Source organism: Anser brachyrhynchus (assembly GCF_964034855.1).
Source record: "Anser brachyrhynchus genome assembly, chromosome: 24".
Classification (NCBI taxonomy): Eukaryota; Metazoa; Chordata; class Aves; order Anseriformes; family Anatidae; genus Anser; species Anser brachyrhynchus.
The window spans coordinates 4731098-4743648 of NC_137717.1; the positions used below are offsets into that span (position 1 = coordinate 4731098).

At 57.3% G+C, this 12551-nt stretch overlaps 1 protein-coding gene across 31 annotated transcripts in view; it reads left to right on the forward strand.

The window, feature by feature from the left end:
- The window catches only part of EPB41 (erythrocyte membrane protein band 4.1), an 88149-nt gene that overhangs the window by 10616 nt on the left and 64982 nt on the right, over positions 1–12551 (forward strand). For 6 of the 31 annotated variants that reach the window (XM_080566668.1, XM_080566684.1, XM_080566686.1 and 3 more), the window contains exon 1: positions 6689–6954. The exons of 20 other annotated variants lie outside the window; for them this stretch is intronic. The gene's annotated coding sequence lies outside the window, so the exon portion shown is untranslated. Of the gene's footprint in view, positions 1–6677; positions 6955–7463; positions 12018–12551 lie in introns of those variants that run through there. 5 more of the 31 variants (XM_080566687.1, XM_080566681.1, XM_080566653.1 and 2 more) reach the window with 5 other exon arrangements.

Here is a 12551-nt window from a genome sequence, read left to right on the forward strand (position 1 = left end):
GGAAACCTTAAGTGAGGTCACGGAAGACGCAAGCTGTCTGGGGAAAAAAAAAAAACAACGTTCAGAGCTGTTTGTTGTAAAGGAGGTGATAAGCACAGCGTGGCTGCCAACTGCCTGCTGCTGGGCTGTGTCCTCCTGTACGTTGGCACTGGTGATACTGGGAGCTGTATGTTGGGATCTCAGTGTTTATCTGTTTAGGAAATTATTTGTCTCTTGCTTAATTACGACATGGAGCTGCTGAACAGCTGTTGTGTTCGACAAACGTGGGCTTTGCCGTAATTCTTAGTTTCCAATGTAGCTCGAAGAGGAAGAACAAGTAAGGTCTTCTGCTTTTCTGCCTTTCAGTGACAATTTCTACTTTGAATCTCTCTAGGAAACGTGGTAGCAGGGTATCCCTTTCCTTGTCCCCCTCTGTCAGAAGAGACTATCAGAATCCAAAGCGGTGTCAGGTTCTGGGGCTGGCTTAGCTCAGTGGTTTTACTTCGTCGCTTTGTAAGGCACTGAAATCGTTCTCATTGTGGCATTCAAAATAGCCGTGCTGCCTTCTGAATTACCATCTAATTAAATGAAAGCGAAAACTCAAGGCAAGTGGGCTTTCTGTATGCCTTGTTGCATAAGAAAAGCTGTTTTCGTTGACCTAAAAATCAACATTGAAAACCAGCCGAGACAGAGATGCTTTCCCCCCGCTCTGTGGGCAGTGCGTAGCAGTTGCCGCTGTTCTTGGAGAGCCATTCATGTGGTGGCAGCTGCGAGCCCTCTTCAAAACAGTTACTCCTTTGAGGCTCGCTTCCCTTGTACTTGATGGTTGCAGGAACCCTGCTGTGGAGACAAATAATTAGAAATAAAAGATGGCAGCTTAATGATTACGAGCTCCTTTCTGATGCAGTCCGTGGTGGAGGCAGAACGCAGGGGCGAGCTCTGGCTCCTGTGCATCCCCGAGCTGCTGCTGCGTCTCGCTCAGAAGATTTACTGCGTGCCCCGCGTTGACCTGCAGCCGAGCCTCCGTGGACCCGCAGAACGCGCCGAGCTAACGGAGCTGTATTATTTATTTCAGTAACAAACCTTTGTCACAGAGGACGACCCTCAGCAATCAGCCGCGGCAATGGCAGCGGCCCGAATGAAGCACGGTTCCTGCCCCTGCCTCCGAGTCTCTCCATACGTACCCACAGCTTTCCTCGACTTCCAGTTTCCCCTTTCCCCCTGCCCCCAGTACTTGGGTTCTGCCCATAAATCTGAACAGCTTGGGGTTTTCTTTATAAAGCAAACGTGGAAATACACGACCTTAAATGAAGTCTCAAAACACCTTATTTTGTAAAGCTCCGGAAAAACCGGCAGCAGCGCGATGCTATCCTCTGGGATTTTGTCTTATTGATATTAATCTTTCTGAAGCTGGTATCCATGACTGCCAGTTTCAAAGGTTAATATACTGCGTTTCAACCAAGCCGAGAAGTCTTTTTTTATTTGTGATATGGAAATGTGCACCAATTAATCACTGCGCACCTGCAGAAATGCCTCTCTCAGCAGACGCTGGCTGTGCTGTATTAGGTCGTGGGATCATCTGTGGAAAGGACTCGGGGTGACAAATCTGATCCAGTTAGTAGCTTAAGACAAACCCTGCAAGGTCCAAGGAGATGGCAGGTAAGGGAAGCAGCGCTGGACAAGGCGGTGCAGAGCTTTAGCTCGTATTTGTGAGCAGGGAGGTAACCCGTGCTCTGTTCTCCATGGCAAAGTTCTTTAGTTAAATAAACGTTGGGTCTTGCCAGGTATCCCTCGCTGTCTGCAGGTCCAGCCCCATCGTGAACTGCTGTCAGGGGTCTGGAGCTGGGTTCGCACTAGGAAAAATTCGTTGCAGGAATTTGCAACCTGGCCTTCTGATTACAAAGGACGTGTAGTGCCGATGAGGGCTCTCACTTACTGCTGAATAGAGGCTGCTCTTACGTAAACACTGATCTGGAAACATCGCTCCCCTCCGCCGGCTGAACCAAAGAGCCCGGAGTATCTGGCAGCCGAGCGACGCTCTGCCCGGGTTGGGAGGGCAGCGGCACGGAGTCGAATCCGCGCTTCAGCAACCTTTTGTGAAAGCTTCACCTACCCTGGTGCCTCCCCGGTGTTATTTAACCAGAGCAGAGCCTCTCCTTGCTGCAGTCTGACTTCTCATCCGTGCGAGGAGTGCATCAGCCGCTGACGTCCTTTGTTTGTGGCGTGGCTCTTCTGTCTCCCTGCCCGAGCTCTGGTCCCTAGGTGGCACTAACTGTTATTTTTGGGTTTATTTCAACAAAGGCTGCGTGGCTGAGCTTGTCCCCTGCTGAAGCGACAGCTGCGGCTCCGGCCGAGCTGGCTCTTGGTGTTTGGTGGAGGAGGCTGGCGCAGGGGCTCGAACGTCCTCCTGCTGCCCAAACACCAGGGTTTCCAGCAGCATCTCCTGGAATTTATCTGGGGCATCGAGCACTGCCTCTGAGCACACTCCTCTATTTTTGGTTGTCTTCTTTCCACTAAGACTGTTGGGCAATGAAGAATTGGTGAATGCTTGAAATGCCGTTGTCTCTCTTGCGCTGGCTCTTTCCACGGGTCAGTTTGTTTCTCAGGCTGTTTCTGGAGTTCAGGCTCACGCCACACCAGTTCTGCCTTTTCCTGAGCCTGTGCTAGCTGTATTCGCAGCATTGCTTGTAATCCATTCCCCAGGGGTTTTAAGCACTTTCTGGATACTCTAAGTGCAGCCTCTTGTATGTTTAACACTTCCTACCCAAACTTAAGGGGAAAAATATTTCTCTCTCAACATAGAAGCATTCGTCGTATGAAAACTTGATCCTGCGATCTCCAGCTGACCTCCTCTAATCTTTACGTGGTGCATCTTGGCAGAGCCGTGCTTCACGCGCTGCCTGTGAGCCCTGGAACAAAGCTGACTTTCCAGGGAGCTGTTCCCTGTCCTGGCACGCGGCCTGGGGAAGAGAGAGCTGCTGCTCCTCTTCGTCTGCTGTATTCCTCCTCCTCCTTGGCGCTAGGCTGCTGCGTAGCAAGACACCGACTCCAATGAACATCGGCTTCGTGCAAATCAATGAAACCCATGATGGGAGCTTAAACGAACCAGATTCTGGGTGGGATAGGAGCTCCTGGGTGTGCAGGCTTTGCTGTCTGCCGTTCCCCTCTGCCCTCCCCATCTCCCCAGAGGGCACCCACGTAACCCAGCCCGGTTCCAAGAAGACACAGCGGCTCGGCAACTGGCTTCTCGTCCCCACAAGAAAGAACATGTGCTTTTCGTTTTGCAACAACAGCCTTTAAATGGCACGACTCCTGTAACTGAGAGGGGGGAAAAAAGGGGAAAACTCTCCGGTAGGGGACCACACAGAAAAGGCTACGGAGAAGCAGCCTGGATTTAGCAAAACTCTCGGGACTAACTGCTATAACATAAGTGGGATCACAATACCAGACACTTAGCCTGTTTAACTACGGAGGGTGCTGTTTGTCCCCTTTAATAGCTTGCTGAACAATGAATTGACTGTTGGTTTTGGAGAGGGAGGGTGCCATGGCAGGCTGGGCAAGATTTAATCTCGGCGGAAATACCTGGTACGGAGCGGGGTGCGCGTGGATGCGCCGGGCTGCCTTCGCTGCGCACACGCGTTGCGGCGGTTTTGGTTTCTTTGGGAGCGTTTCTCGAGTTTGCAGTTCAGTCTGTCGGAGGCAAATTGCTACAAGGCTTTTTCTGGCGCTGAATCCTGCTGTGCCTACCGCTTCGCATGCTAAAATTGAGAGGTGAGCACTTGAGAAAGTCAGCGCTAGCTGAAGCGCCCCTTCCTTCTGGGTGAATTATTTACTTGAGCTATCTTTGGTCCCGATCACTGTTTTACAGGAAAACAAAGCTCGTGAAGTTGAAGGCAGATTTCCTTTACACCTCATTCTTGCTGTCTGCTATCGGCCAGATCTGCACCGCTGATGGTGACAGCAAATCTCGGAAGAGGAGCCAAGGGCAGAGGGCCAGTGCTGGCAAAACCGAGCCACCTGCTCTCCTCCCACCTTGTTTGCTCTCGTGAAATGGCCGCTGCTGCCTTTGAGACGCTCGCTTGCTAGCAAAGTGTGTGAACGTAGCACGGAAACTGACCGAGCCTATTGTGTGTGTACGCACGGACATACAATACGCACACCACCAGCTCGCTTAGAGCAGTGGTGGATAAATCATTCCCCTGGCCAGCTTAATTTCTTTGTTTTCCTAGGGCTTGGAGGAATCCCGAATGTTTCTCTTCACCCTAAATTCTGCTTGCTTTGGGGGAGGGAAAACCAATGCCAGAGTGATGCACGGTTCCTTTGTTCAGACTGGGAATTCCTCATTTAAAGAAGCTCCTCGGGGTACGGAGAGCTCCGTGCAGTTTATTATTGGTGTCAGTAATGGTTTTAACACAGTGTTCACCGGCACTGGCATAAATTGGGAGCCCCGTTTTATAACTGTGCATTAATGCACAAATCCTACCAGCAGTGCACCCTGCAGGAGCCCTACAGAGTATTGGATCACCTTACAAAGGATTTCTTTTATGAAGAACTTAGCTCAGCTGGTGTTAATCTGGTGTCTAGATGCTGCTAAGATGCTGGAGTGCAGATTTAGGAGCCGCTTGCTAGCTGCGTGCCCATTAAACAGCCGGAGGGCAGGGTCCCCTGCCTCCTTCTCTGTTGTGACCCTCTGGATTTGCACTGACCACGTCCATGAGGATCAGAGCACTCGCAAAACGGCCTTTCAGCTTTCAAGGAATGGCTTCTGCCGTAGAGACTACAAATGCATGCCTAAAATGAATATAATTCCTCTCCTGATTCCTATATGCGGCAGCTGAATACCAAGAAATCCTGACTTATTAAAATAATTCTCGGTCTCTAAGTGACTCTTACAGAGTGACCTAAACCAGCTGCAACTGGGAGAGTTCTTTAAATATTTGCAATCCTGGCTTGGCACAGGGCAAACTGTTCTTATAGGGAAGAATTTAAGAAATTTCCATTACTTCCTATGGGATTTCAGAGGTCAGTTTGGGGCTGTGTAGGAAGGAAGAGGCTAGAAGCTAACCCAGAAATTTACAGCACAAGTGTGTTGTTGATGGTGGTATTTCCATATGCAGAAGAGGTTGTGTGTGTGGTTTTATATTTTTTTTATATTTTTTTTTTCTGCTCCCAGTGAAAGAACTGCTATGACCTAGGTTCAAATCCCCCTGCCCCAGAAGAAAATTTTGAAGGCACTCTCTTGTCATGGACCGAGTGCTGCTTTTCATGTTTGTGGACTGTACTGCTGTTGAGTTTCTTCTGCCAGCGAAGCTGGCATTAGTTTGGGGTCTGCATGGGTAACAGCATCCTTTGTCCTCGTGCTCCCTAGTGCTCCCTGTTAGTGTGGTTCAGTGCTTTACCTGGGGAATAATGGAGAATAATGAATACGAGAATACGAGAGCTGCAGCCCTCTGCACTCAGGGGCTGGCAGGCAGAGTTGGGGGCATCCAGTGGCCTGAGCACGGCAGATGATGTGCTGCGTGGTGCTAAGTCACTACTTGGATGGGAAGATTTTGGTGCTCTGATCTCCTTGCCACATAATTTGCAATCTGCTGTCGGTCGGCGTGTGCGCATTACGACAGAGCGGCGTGGATTTGTTTGCTCGTTTTTCTTAATTGCGAGAAGCCGTTGCCAACCCCTGGCACCCCAAAATTACAGCTTCTTTGCTTGGCGGTTTTCTCCTTAAAGCCCTTTGGCCTCGAGTTGTGCCAGGGGAGGTTCAGGCTGGAAATGAGGAGACATTTCTCCTCAGAAAGAGCGGTCAGGCGTTGGGACGGGCTGCCCAGGGAGGTGGTGGAGTCCCCGTCCCTGGGGGTGTTCAAGGAGAGGTTGGACGTGGTGCCTGGGGACATGGTCAGTGGGTGATGGGGGTGGTGGGGGGATGTAGGAGGGCTTTTCCAGCCTTAATAACTCCGTGATTCTGGGAACAGAACCTGCTCAGGAGAGGAGGCCTCGGTGCCGGCAGGTTAAGGGAGGAGCGGACAGCGCCGGTGTCACAAACCCTGCCTTTAATTTGTGCGCAGACGAATCAGGTCCCCTCTCCAGGCTGATGATCCCAGTTTTTTGTTTTTTCCACATTCCCCGTTTTTTACCCGTTCCCCGTTTTTTTTCTGTGCGGCGTGGCTGCGGGGCGTCCCCCTTCAGCGCCGTGCCTCAACTTTCTCTGTGACACAAGGAGACGCGATCAAAATGTAGGTCACTGAGGAGAGCGGGGCCCGCTCCCGCCGAGGAATGACGAGGAGGCGCCGCCGCCTCCTGCCCCTCGCTGCCCGTTTTGTGCCGTTTCCAGTCAGCTCCACACGGAAAATCGCCCCCCCGTGCCACCCCCGCCGTGTGTGCGCCCCCCGCCCGCTCCTCGCTGGGCTCAGCGCCGGTCCCGGCGCCGTGCGGCCGCCCCGGGGCGTTCGTTGGGGCCGGGCTGAGGCGGGAGCGGCCCCCGGGTCCCCGCTCCCTCAGCGCGGCGGGGCCCGGCCTGAGGGGAGAGCGCGCGGACGGGGGGGGGGGGGGGAGGAGAGGGGGCGCTCCCGCTCCCCCCGCCCTCCCCGCCAGCCGCCCTTTCCCTTCCACCAATCGCAGAGCGCCGCTGGCGTCCCGCCCCCTGGGCTCGGCCAATGGGAACTTACTACAGTGTTGTGGGTGGGGGCGGGGCCGGGGGCAGAGCCACAGGGCGGGCGGGCGGGCGAGCGGCTCCCGGCGGGGCTCGGCTGCGTTCGGCTCGGTTCGGCAGGGCTCGGTTCGGAAGGGCTCGGCTCGGTTCGGCAGGACTCGGCTCGGCGGGGCTCGGTTCGGAAGGACTCGGCTCGGCTCGGTGGGGCTCGGTTCGGCGGGGCTCGGCTCGGTTCGGAAGGACTCGGCTCGGTTCGGCGGGGCTCGGGGCGGCCCCGAGGCGCTGCGCGAGAAGCGGCGGGGGCGGCCGCGCGCGCTGCCGGCGGGCGGGTAAGTCAGCGGGAGCGCGCGCGCGCGCGCGGCGTACCCCGGGTGGCGCGCCCGGGTTTTGCGCGGCGGGCGCGCGCGCGCGGGCTGCCTGCCGCAACGCCTGCCTGCACGTGCGGGGGCGCGCGCGCGCGTTCACGTCGCAAAGGGCCCCCGCGTGTGCGCGGGGTTTGGTGCGCGCGTGCACCGAGCGCGCGTCTGCCGTGCACGGGGCGCGCGTACCTTGTCCGCGGGGGCGCGCGTGTCATGGAGGGGGGCGAGGGGCTGGGGGGGCGGTTATTGGGGCCGGGGGCGTTATTGGGGTCAGGGGGTGTTATTGGGGTCAGGGGCATTATTAGGGCCAGGGGTATTATTGGGGTCGGGGAGTACCAGGGGGTGTCATTGGGGTCAGGGGTGTTATTGGGGCTGGAGGTGTTGCTGGGGCTGGGGTCCCAGCCCGTGGGCAAGCCGCGCTCCCCTGCCCACCCCATTTCCCACCCCATTTCCCACCCCATTTCCCACCCCAAGGTGCCTGGGTCGCATCCTCCAGCACCGCCCGGCTTCAGTGGCAGTGCCTGGAGAGGTTGGGGGCCGGGCGAACCCCTTCAGGATGAGCGTGCCCCCCCCCCAGCACCCGCTGTCCGCTTCGGGGTTTTCACGGGAAGGGGCAGGCGGCCGCCCCCCGCTCTGGGAGCACCGCGGTGTCCCTGCGAGCTGGGTACCGGGAAGGGACGGTGTCGGGGTCTGTCCCAGTCCTGGTTTGTTTATCAGGTTATTCCCTGGGGTATTGGTAAAAACACAGGGCAGCAAAAAAAAAAAAATCCTATTTGTGAACAGCAGCGCGAAGCTAGCTTTTATGTTCCCTTGCTTTTTAGTATTTAGGGTTTTAAGGGTTTCCTAACTGAACAGGTTTTGCTCGTAAGTTATGGGGGATACGTGGGGACGCCGTCCCGTGGAGGCTCCTCCTGATCACTCGCCTCTCATTTCACAGCCCCACTGAAAAAAATAGTGTAAAAAGGTAAAAAGGCTCGCTGCCGTCCTGTAAGGGCTGGCACCACGGGGCCAAGACCCCTGCGGTGCCGTAACGGGGTCGGGAATTCATTGAAGGTTTTCCTGCGATGTTTTAGGGTGGTGGCTACCGGGGCTGTTCTCCTCGCTGGGCACCCCGCGCACATGACGTTTCTTTTATTTTAACGCCCGATGCGGATGGTGCCGATGTGTGGCGCCTTCAGGTGTGTTCCCGTGATGGTTTTGGGGCGTTTGGTGGGATTTGAGCAGTGTTTGGTGGGATTTGAGCGGCGGCTGACACAGAAACCTTCCGTAATAGGGCTGGGATCCTCCCGGGCAAACCTAACCCGCTCCCGAAGGCGGCACCAGGACGAGCGTGCGGATCCTTACCGTTAAACCTAGCCCGTGAAACACGGCTCTGAGCTTTGTTCCCTAACGAAAATACCCTGACTGCTTCTCGCGTGAGGCCGGGGGAGAAGAACAGGAGGGACCTGTGCTTAAATCCCCCCCAGCAGCGCGAAGCCCACCCCTGCTGGGGGCGGCGGGCGGCAGCCCCCTGCCCGGCACCGCTGCGTGGGCGAGGGGAAGGAGCCCTCGCAGCCCCTTCCCCCTCCGGCACAGAAAAGCTTCGGACAGTTCTGCTCCGAACCCACAGCTTACACCTCCAGGAGGGCGCCCGCCAGCCGCCCGCCTGCGCGGATGCGGCGTTTCCGAGTCGCTTTTCGGAAAGCGGCGCAAAAAAATCCGTCCTGCCGCCCCGTTTTGCCGCTCGTGGAGGGGATATTTAAATGCTGGGAGGTAGGGTGGGAGGCCCTTCGCTCCCCTTTCAAAGCCTTTACAAATCCACGCGGCAGCCGTCGAAGCACCGCCGTGCCGGAGGGGCTGGTGGGTTTCGAGCCGCGGGGTGCTCGGCGGCTCCGCGATGCCGGGTTCGGGCGCCGGGGCTGCCCTAACGCTGGGGGTAGGGGCATGGTGCTGATGGACGCTGCTGGCCCCGTGCTGGGGCTTCTGCCAGGGGCTGCTTAGCGTCCCCGGGGAGCCTCGGGTGCCTGGAGTTGCAGGAATTTGGTAACGTGGCATCTGTTTGACGGGAGCCTCTTGGTTTTGGGCGCCGGGTGCGTGCCGTGGGGTTGTAGTGAGAGGGGTCTGCAGCCGTCCTGTTATAAATTCTTCTGGTTATGAATCCCGTTTCGCGCTTTTAAACACAGCTTCAGGTTTACCAGCTTCTTCCTAGCCACGTTTCATCCCGGTGCCACCTCCCCAGCGTTAAGGCATGCCGCCTGCGCGGATCCAGGCTCGGATTTTGTTTTCGTCTCCTGCGTCCCCCTGGGGAAGCCGTCAGCCGCGCTTCGTATCCCGAGTGGATCGCCGGCGGGGCTCGGCGATGTCTCGCAGCAGTCGTTCTGCTTCCTCGGGGCTCAGCTTTGGCCGTAATCCCGTGTAGACGGACCAGGGGCCGTACGGAGCGGGTCCACCTCGGGCCCCTCACCTCTTGGCCGTCCCGACCAGCGCCGCGGTTCCTTAAGTTGCAGAAATCGGAGGCTGCGGCCCGGCGGGGATTTACCCTCGTCCATCGGGTGGATTAGGAGGGAAGGTCCGCGGCTCGCGGTTAATCCAGATTAACATCCCCGGTCTCTTTACGCTCAGTGGGTTGTTTACGCTCGCTGCGTGTTCGTCGGAATCGTTGCTTGTGTAACGCCACCGACGTTACGCGTTAAAACCAAACACTCCTAATTCTTTGTGGATGCACTAAATCCCGCTCTTTTTTGCTTTTTTTTTTAAAGAAGCGGTTTCATGGTGTGGAAAATTGTTCGGGCATTGGGTGCGTGGCGCGGGCGACGATTCTCATCCGGATCCTGGTGCAGATCCCCGTGTAAACGCGCTCGAGGGGTGCTCGGAGCAGGCATGCGTAGCAGTGCTTCACGCGTCCCGTTGTGCACAGCGCCTGGAGTCGGGAGCTTCTGGAGGGCACCGGGCACCCCGCGCCCCTGGGAGGTGCAGGATGGGTCCCACCAGCCACGCTGCGAGCCGGCCCCGCATTAAAATTGCAGCCAAAGGCACGGAGCCCCGCAGCTCGGGGCACGGTTTGAGCGCAGCAGATTTGGGCTAGTTGGCCGTTTCTGTGAAAAACGCAATTCCCCGTGAACTCGCGGGTCACCGGTTGTAGGCTGATTATTTCCCCCCGCTCCCCCGCCCCACGTAACGCGTGTGCGTGAGAGAGATAATTAAAAGCTTTTCGTTAAATAAATGGCTAAGCTGCTCACGCGGCTCTGCGGCGGAATCGCGGAGTCGGAGACCCCCGGGGGCGGACGACGGGATGGGGCTGGTCCCCGCGGGGGGGGTTTTACCCACGGGGCTGCCGCCAGTGGGGACAATCCTGGCTCATTTCGTGCCCCAAGCTTTATTTATTTCCCGCTGTCCCAGCTGGGCTCACTCGTGGGCTGCGCGCACTCGTGGCTGCCTAGTCCCGCTCGCGGTGCTGGGCACGGAGCTCGTCGGAGAGGGGCTCGGGGTGGGTGAATTTGGGGCAATAAAGCCCATATTCGCACCCTAAAGGTGCCTCGACGCTGGCAGGAGGCCGAGGACGCGCTCCCAAGCTTCTCGTAGGAGGCAGGACCAGCATCGCTTCCAAGGAAACGGCGTTTTGGGGGTGCTCAGGAGCAAGGGTAGGATTTGAGGGGTGCTGGAGCGGAGGCGGGGGCACCGTCCGCGTCCCCTGCCCCGCTGCTGCTTTTAGCTCCGGCTGCCGGCTTGAAAACAAGCCTGCGAAGCCAGAAACCGGGAAGGAGACAGGGAATAAACGTGTGGAAGGCAACAGCAGAGCGCCCGAGTTATGCTACAGCTGCTGAAATAACTCCTCCTGGGTGCAAATGAGGAGCTTTGGGGGTTTGAGGAGGCGCCCGGCTGCAGGGAAAGCGACTATTTTCAGCGAGACTTTGGATATCCGGCTTCTGAGGAGGGTTTAAGGGCTTCCGTGCTTTCCCGGGGAGGAGGAACGGCCAGGAGGAGAAGGTAATTGGGGAGGAAAAAATATAGATTAAATATTTGTTGCTTTTCCCTGGGTTTCCCGGTGCAGCCAGGCCCCACGGTGTGGTCAGAGGTGGTGGGAAGGGCTCCTGCAGGTGCCCGGGGTGCTGAGCCGATCCCGCAGGCCGGCTGCCTTCAGTCCCCAGGGGGTTCTGAAAAATAATTCAACGGGAGGCGCTGGGGGGGGCGGGGGGGCGAAGCCAGGAGGAGTCCCGGGAGCGACTGCACAGAAAGGGGCCGGGTGCTGAGCTCCTTGCTCGCCTTCCTGGCGCGCGTGCCGCGTTGGAGGAAAAAGCTCCCCTGGAGCCGGGCTGTTGCGGGGCTTTTTGTTTTGTCTTTGCGTGCGGCTGCTTCCCTCCTGGCCACCGAGATGCTCGCTGCAAGAAACGCTTCCTTTGTTTATTTACGTGCAGCGCTGTCAGCTCTGAGCTCCCGCCTGTCTGCGTCCTGCCCTTCCCCTGCCCTTCCCCTTCCCTTTTCCTTCCCTTCCCCTTCCCCAGGAATTGGCTGAAATCCCCTCGCTGGCCACGGGGATGGGGGCTGCCGGGCGCTTTGCTCTCCTGCTCATCCAAGGACCGACGTTTCTCCCCGCCTGCGTGCTGGACCAAGCTTTTTTTTTGTCTCATTCAGCACCTCAGGTAGGACGGTTCGGGCTCAGTGCCCGTCCCCCTTCTGCCAGCCCCAGGGCAGCGATGCTGTTACCTGCAAAAACCCCACGGCCCCGATTCTGCCGCGCGTTGCAGCCCTTCTAACCGGGGCTTTGTCTTGGGCACGGCGCGCAGGATCGCAAGGAAGCAAGGAGCTGCGCCCCTTTGGTGCATTGCCCATGAAATCAGCTAAAAACCGCGGGGAGATCGGCGCTTTGCAAGCGGTTTGGCCTTCTGAAACTTGTGACTCCGGCGAAAAAAAACCAAGTGGCGGTTGGTTAGTTAGAGTGAAACCGAAGGCTGATCGCTCGTCACTTGTGCGGCACCTCGACTTTACCACTAGAAAAGCATCTGGGGGTAGGCGGGGAGCCCTTCCTGCGCTAAAACCGCCTGTCGATAGACTCCGTGAGTATCCTGCTGGGGCGGAGGGGGCGCAGAGCGACGTTGCAGCCGTGCATCCTCCTGCTGCGGGGCCTGGGAGCTCTTCTAGCGCTGCGTTGGGAAACAGGGCTTGGAAGTTGTTGCTCTCTTTGAGCAAAATCTGTCTCTGCCGCTCCAAGCAGCGAATTATATATATATTTTTCTAATGCAAATGGGAAACAGCTCTGACTCGGAGCGGTGCAGACGTTCGACTTGTAAGTGGCTACTGTGTCGTGCACGCGATGAGCCCGCGTGGCACCTTGCGTGGTCCCTTACGGCCTCGCATCGTGTATGCAGGCTGCCTTCCTGCGAGGAGAGGGGGACGGGGCGCCGCGAGGTAGCGGGCAGGCTCCTGGTATTAAATATATGCAGGGTTAGAAAGGCTCCTTGTGCTGTGCTGAGTACTCAGCTGAAGCACCCCAAACGTGTTCCCAAATGTCTTTGATCTGGGCGTGTACCTGACCATCTCCTGCCACCACCACGTTCCCTGCTGGTGGTCGGGGGGGTCCCCAGGTCCTG